Here is a 6,226-nt window from a genome sequence, read left to right on the forward strand (position 1 = left end):
CTCAGCATTTCAGGACGTCAGACACCCACTGACACGCTCCTGTGCGCTCACCTCTGCGTGCGGACGCTTGCCAGCTACTGAGCTCTGTAAACACAGGTTTTTCTTTAGGTGGTTGCGTTCTTCGTCTGTTACTGCTCCTCTCCGCTTGACTCAGTAAGCTCGCGTTTGGAGGGCTGTGTTGAGTTTTCCGTAGACTGTGCGTCCTGATGGAGGTGCTCACTCCCGGGGGAGGGATGACAAGGTGTTTCCAGGAGCGGGGCCCACGGGCCGCGTGCAGGAAGGAGCGCTCAGCTCCCAGAGACAGAAGCTGTTCAGTGTCCACGTGAGTGAGACTGACTGTTTCCTGAGGTGGGTGCCCGAGGGGCTCGAACTTGTAAACGTCGTGATACACCGCAGTTGGGACTTTTAAAGAGCCAGTTATGCATTTTACAATCCAGTCTTAAAAATCATAACAAAACTCTACTGGTAAACTGAAGTCGCAAGACACGCCTACGTCAGTTCCCGGATGAAACGATTGACCTCTGAAACGGTGGTTTCCCACAGAGGCACGTTTTTAAGGTAAAGCATTTGGCCTGTTCGCTAGTATGCTATCTTTTGCACTGTCAGAGTGAACGTTCATCTCATCAAAGCTATTTGAGAAGGAATGTGATGGCCAAGCCGCTGTGGCTCAGTGGTTGAGCATCGGCCCATGAACCAAGAAGTCACGGGTTCGATTCCCGGTCAGGGCATACGCCCAGGTTGCAGGCTCAGGCCCCAGTAGGAGGCGTGCAGGAGGCAGCTGATCCATGATTCTCCCTCATCGATGTTTCTATCTTTCCCTCTCCCTCTCTCTAAAAGTCAATAAAAACATTTTTTAAAAAGAGAAGTGATGTTACGTATTTCACTCAAAAATTCAGCGTGGCTTGTCCTTGGATCGGTACTGTCGGTCTGTGCAGCCACACTTTGTTGGCCAACGGTGTGTGTGAGCTCCCCTAGACAGAAGCCCGGGGCTGTCCGGCTAAAGGCCTTTTATTGAATCGGTGGAGCCAGTCAAGGAATCAGTTTGGTCCTCTTTTCACCACCCTTCTATCCAAGCGATTTTGGAAGGAGAGAGGGTGGGGGTGGGGGTGGGGGCATGGGGATAAAGTTAGGTTACTTTACTTTGATTCTAAGTTTATGTCTGTGTTAAAAAACTTGAGGTTTCTAAAACTAGTCCCTTCGCTTCTGTCAAGTCAGTTTATTGGCCTGGGGCCACTTCAGTGCTCCTTGTTTTGATTGAGGAACTAATTGCCTTGTGTATTCTATCCACAGAGGATTTCACTCCACTAAACCCCATTGGCTTGGTCGTTCCAACCCCGCTGGGTCTCAGGGGTGGAGACTGGAGTGAAGTTTAAATTGCAGCCCTAGCCTGTTGCTCAGTGGTTAGAGCGCCGGCCCTCAGACTGAAAGGTGTCGGGCTCCCAGTCGAGGGCACGTACCTCAGTTGCAGGTTCAATCCCTGGCCCCAGTCGGGGTGCGTGCAGGAGGCAACCAATCGATGCGTCTCTCGCATCGATGTTTCTCTCCGTCTTTCCCCTTCCCTCCCACTCTCCCTTAAAATCAATGGAAAAATATCCTCGGGTGAGGATTCACAAAAATTAACAAAATAAAAATAAAATAAATTGACTGTAGCCAGCACCTTAGCTGTAACAGCCAGTTGGCCAGGTGATTTACTTGAAATTTGCTGTTGTGGGGAAACCGCCATGTTTAGAATTTGAAACACTTTCACGTGGTTGCAAACTTGAACGGTAGGGCCCTCAACAGGGCCACTGAAAGGAAGATGGCGAAGCAAACATCAGCCTGGCCACAGTCCTCGCCGAGCAGCTGAGGGGGGGGGGGGGCGGGGGTCGCACGGGGCTGCCTTTCATCAGTAAACCTCCTCAGTCCAGGTCAGCTCCTCATCACAGCTGGTCCTCCTGCCAGGCCGCCCCAGCAAGCGGGAGCCACCAAGGCACCTCCGCTCATTTTTGCTGGGGCAGGTGTAGGAGGAGGGGTGTAGTGGGAAAAGCATTGTCCTTGGGAAATGTTAATGTCCCTCCCCAGGGTGGCTCCCTGGTTGAGCGTTGGCCTATGAACCAGGAGGTCACGGTTTGATTCCCTCCTGGTCAGGGCACGTGCTTGGGTTGGGGGCTCGATCCCCAGCAGGGGGCGTGCAGGAGGCAGCCGGTCCATGATTCTCATCATCGATGTATCTGTCTCCCTCTCCCTCTCTCTCTCTGAATCAATAAAAATGTAACAAAAAACAAACAGCACTGCAGCGCATCATGGTGGGGTGTGCAACAGCTCAGGGAAGGCCGGGGGGGCGGGGGTAAGTGCCTCTGTACGTAAGCCGGGGTTGCCCTGTGCCTTCGCGGGGCAGACCACTTTTTCTACCATCTCTGTCCCCCGTGTCTTACCAACAGTGTGTTGGCAAACTTCTGGGTTTCTGCCCATCCAGTAGGTGGGAACAATAATACACTATTCAATTTGAAACCAAATGTGCAGTTTAGCTCTCTTACCGAGCTGAGGAAAAATACGACCTTAATTCTAAAGTTGGCTCTTCACCAAATTAATAGTGGGGTAACAGGACAAGTACTGTTCATCCCTTCTTTTTTCCCCTTAAGCTCATCCGCCCCCCTCACCCCATTATACGAAAAGTATAGATGGCTCCCAAAAGAAGCAGTAATCAGTTTTAAAAGCCACTATTACATCACTTGGGTGTTTCACACCATTGCTTTGGATAAGAAAGCATTTCCAGCTTCCTGGTTAGAGCCCACCTGGGGTAGACGAGTTTAACCCTGTGTCGGCCCCGGAGGCTCCGGGACCCGCTGTCGGGCGAGGGCTCCCCCAGGCCTTGCAGTGTTAGGCACCTGCGTTGGTTCGTGCACCCAGACTCACCAGGCGGGTTCCGAACACTGGACCGTCCCCATTGGCTCACAGTGGACGTGTCTCTAAAGGCACCAAATCCTTGGTGACCAGGGCACCTCCAACAGTCCATGCAAGAGGGCGATTGCATTTGGGTCACCCCGTGGGTGTGACCCCACACCACAGAGATTTCAGGCAGTCAGGTGTAGAAGCAGGAACAGGTTGAGTCCAACAGAACTGGAGTTAGACTTTCAGCATTCTAACCCTTATACTATTTCAGACCTTGTTTCCTTAGACACACTCCCCCCTAAAATAGTGCCTTGGGAATAAGGGCTGGGTTTCATTCACCCAGACCTCAGCTGCAGATGTACCAGGCGGGGACGAGACCTGGTCTTGGGTCACAGAGCTGAAGGGTAGCCATGATTGGGCTATGTATGTAGCCCCATTGTGGGACACTACCTTAAATCATTTCCTTCTCACAACTGGCATATGCCATACTGTTCTCATCACTCTTTTGTGTTTTTTAAATATATTTTTAATGATTTCAGAGCGGAAGGGAGAGGGAAAGAAAGAAACATCAACGAGAGAGAATCATGGATCGGCTGCCTCCTGCACGCCCCGCACTGGGGATCGAGCCTGAAACCCGGGCACGTGCCCTGACGACCGGGAATGGAACCATGACCTCCTGGTTCATGGGTGGACGCTCCACCACTGAGCCACGTGGCCGGGCAGCTATCGTCACTTTCCCATGAAGAGCATCTTTGAGAGTTGGCGGTGTTCTCTGACCGTAAAGAGATTTGCTGTCATGCGCTTGTTTCTGATGTGAGGACGGGAGCTGTCATCGGTGTGGTTTATAGCTGACCGTGGCAGAAGACCAAATGGAAAACTTTAAGTTGAAATTTGCAATAGAATAGCTTAAGAAGGAAACATACAACAGGAAGGCAGACCCGGACATTCAGGTTGAGCACCGGGGTTGGCCTTGCGGCAGGTGGGCAGGCGGAGGAAAGGCAGATCTGTGCAGGCGGAGGGCCCCGGCCTTTGGAATGCTTGGCGAGATCTAGGCGAGGGATGGGCTTGGCCACAAAGAGGGCCTACTGTGTGCGAGCCCCTTGGGTTGTCAGCAAGTGTTTATTGGGCCTCCTCTATTGCAGAAGGGCCCCGGGCCCCGAGAACGTGACGCGTGTGCCACGGGACAACTTTGTCACCCTCTGACTCACTCCCCTGGTCACTCAGCCAGTCTCCGACGTGGGCCTCCCAGCAGGCCTTGCTTCCAGGCTTTTCAGGAACCTCGGCGGAACAGGCACACACTCTTAACCGTATGGAGGGCAACCCTTAGCAAACGCTTCCAAAGGCAGCCAACAGAAGCACGCAGAAACCCCTGCTGGATCGTTACTGAGAGTCACGGCCATGCAGAGCGGACGTGTGCAACTGCTTCCGTGGAGGAAGTACATACAGGGGAATAAAGCGATCTGATCAGGAATCTAGCCCACACCACCACCACCACCACCTGTGCTCTTTTTTCTTTTCTTTTTAAATATATTTTTATTGATTTCAGAGAGGAAGGGAGAGGGAGAGGGAGATAGAAACATCGATGATGAGAGAATCATGGATCAGCTGCCTCCTGCACACCCCACACCAGGGATCAAGCCCGCATCCCAAGTATGTGCCCTGCCCGGGAATCGAACTGTGATCTCCTGGTTCATAAGTCCACACCCAACCACTGAGCCACGCCAGCCGGGCCTTTCCTCTCTTGCCTTTAATTGCTCTGAGAGAGAGAGAGAGAGAGAGAGAGAGAGAGAGAGAGAGAGAGAGAGAGACTGAGATTTGTTGTTCCATTTATTTATGCATTCGTTGGTGGATTCTTGTATGTGCCCTGACTGGGATTGAACCCAAAACCTTGGAAGACGTTCTAACCAACTGAGCACTCACCCAGCCAGTCCCCCTTCCCCCAGCCACCTCCCCCCTTCCACCCCCTTGCCCCACCCTGCTCTTTTTTAAAGATGGAATGTCTGAGATAAAGGCAATACACCCTAACTCAGTATTTCCTGAAATTGCCTGATGCTAAGAATCTCCCAGCAGCACCTGTTAGCACACATTCCTGGGAGCCTCTGGTGGAGTTCGGTAGGTCCAACACAGGATCTGAGAACGTGTTTTACAATATGTGAGCGGTTCTTGCAAATGAGGGTGTTCTAACAAAAAGAGAATTGCCCTAGCCGCTTTGGCTCAGTGGCTAGAGTGTAGGCCTGCAGACTGAAGGGTCTCAGTTTCAATTCTGGTCAAGGGCAGTACCTCAGTTGCAGGCTCTGCCTGGCCAGGGCACATGCAGGAGGTAACCAATCAATGCATCTCTCTCTCATTGATGTTTCTCCCCCTCCCTTCCAGTCTCAATCTAAAAAAAAAAAAAAAATTAAATGGGAAAAAAACATATCCTCCGGTGAGGATTAACAACAAAAAGAGCAGAATTTTGTGCAGTCTTGAGCTAAAAGGTAATATCCTACCCTCACCATCAACAGACCGGTTAAAAACCCTGCCTGCTGGGGGAAAAGGTGAAGGGATTAGGAAGTTCGAACTGGGAGTCAGTTACAAACTATGGGGATGTAAAGTACAACATAGAGAATGTAATCAATAATATTGAAACAACCACGTACGGTGTCCAGGTAGGGTACTGGGTATATCGGGGGACTCTGTAAATTATGTGACTGTCTAACCACTATTCCGATGCTGTACGCCTGCAAGTAATTAAAATAATATTGAGCCCTAACCGGTTTGGCTCAGTGGATAGAGCGTCGGCCTGCGGACTGAAGGGTCCCAGGTTCGATTCCGGTCAAGGGCATGTACTTTGGTTGCGGGCATGTCCCCAGTGGAGGGCGTGCAGGAGGCAGCTGATCGATGTTTCTAACGCTCTATTCCTCTCCCTTCCTCTCTGTAAAAGATCAATAAAATATATATTTAAAAAATAATATTGAAAGTCAACTGTAATTGAGAAATTAAACACGCACACACCTGCCCCTGCCATGCAGAGCAGATCCTCCGACAGCGCCTAACCGTCACCGTCCTTAACCCACAGCGGGAGCGGCTTTCGCGGTCCGCTCGCCGGGCGGGTCCGGGCCACGTCTCAGTCCTGCGTCCGCCGGGCGCTCCCGTGCAGCCCTCCCATTGGCTGGAAGTTCCGTCGCCCGGAGCCGAGCGGCCTCCACTCGCCACGCCAGCCCGTCGGGACTCCGGCCCGCCCAGGGGCGTGGCCTCGCGCGCTGGGCGGGGCCGGAGCGGGGGCGTGGTCAGGGGCGGGGCGGGGCCGCGGCGGGCGGGGCGCGCGGACTCGGGGCGGCCTATGGCGCGGGAGGCAGTGCGCCGCGCCCCTCGG

The sequence above is a fragment of the Myotis daubentonii genome, chromosome 14 (assembly GCF_963259705.1).
Source record: "Myotis daubentonii chromosome 14, mMyoDau2.1, whole genome shotgun sequence".
In the NCBI taxonomy this organism is placed as follows: Eukaryota; Metazoa; Chordata; class Mammalia; order Chiroptera; family Vespertilionidae; genus Myotis; species Myotis daubentonii.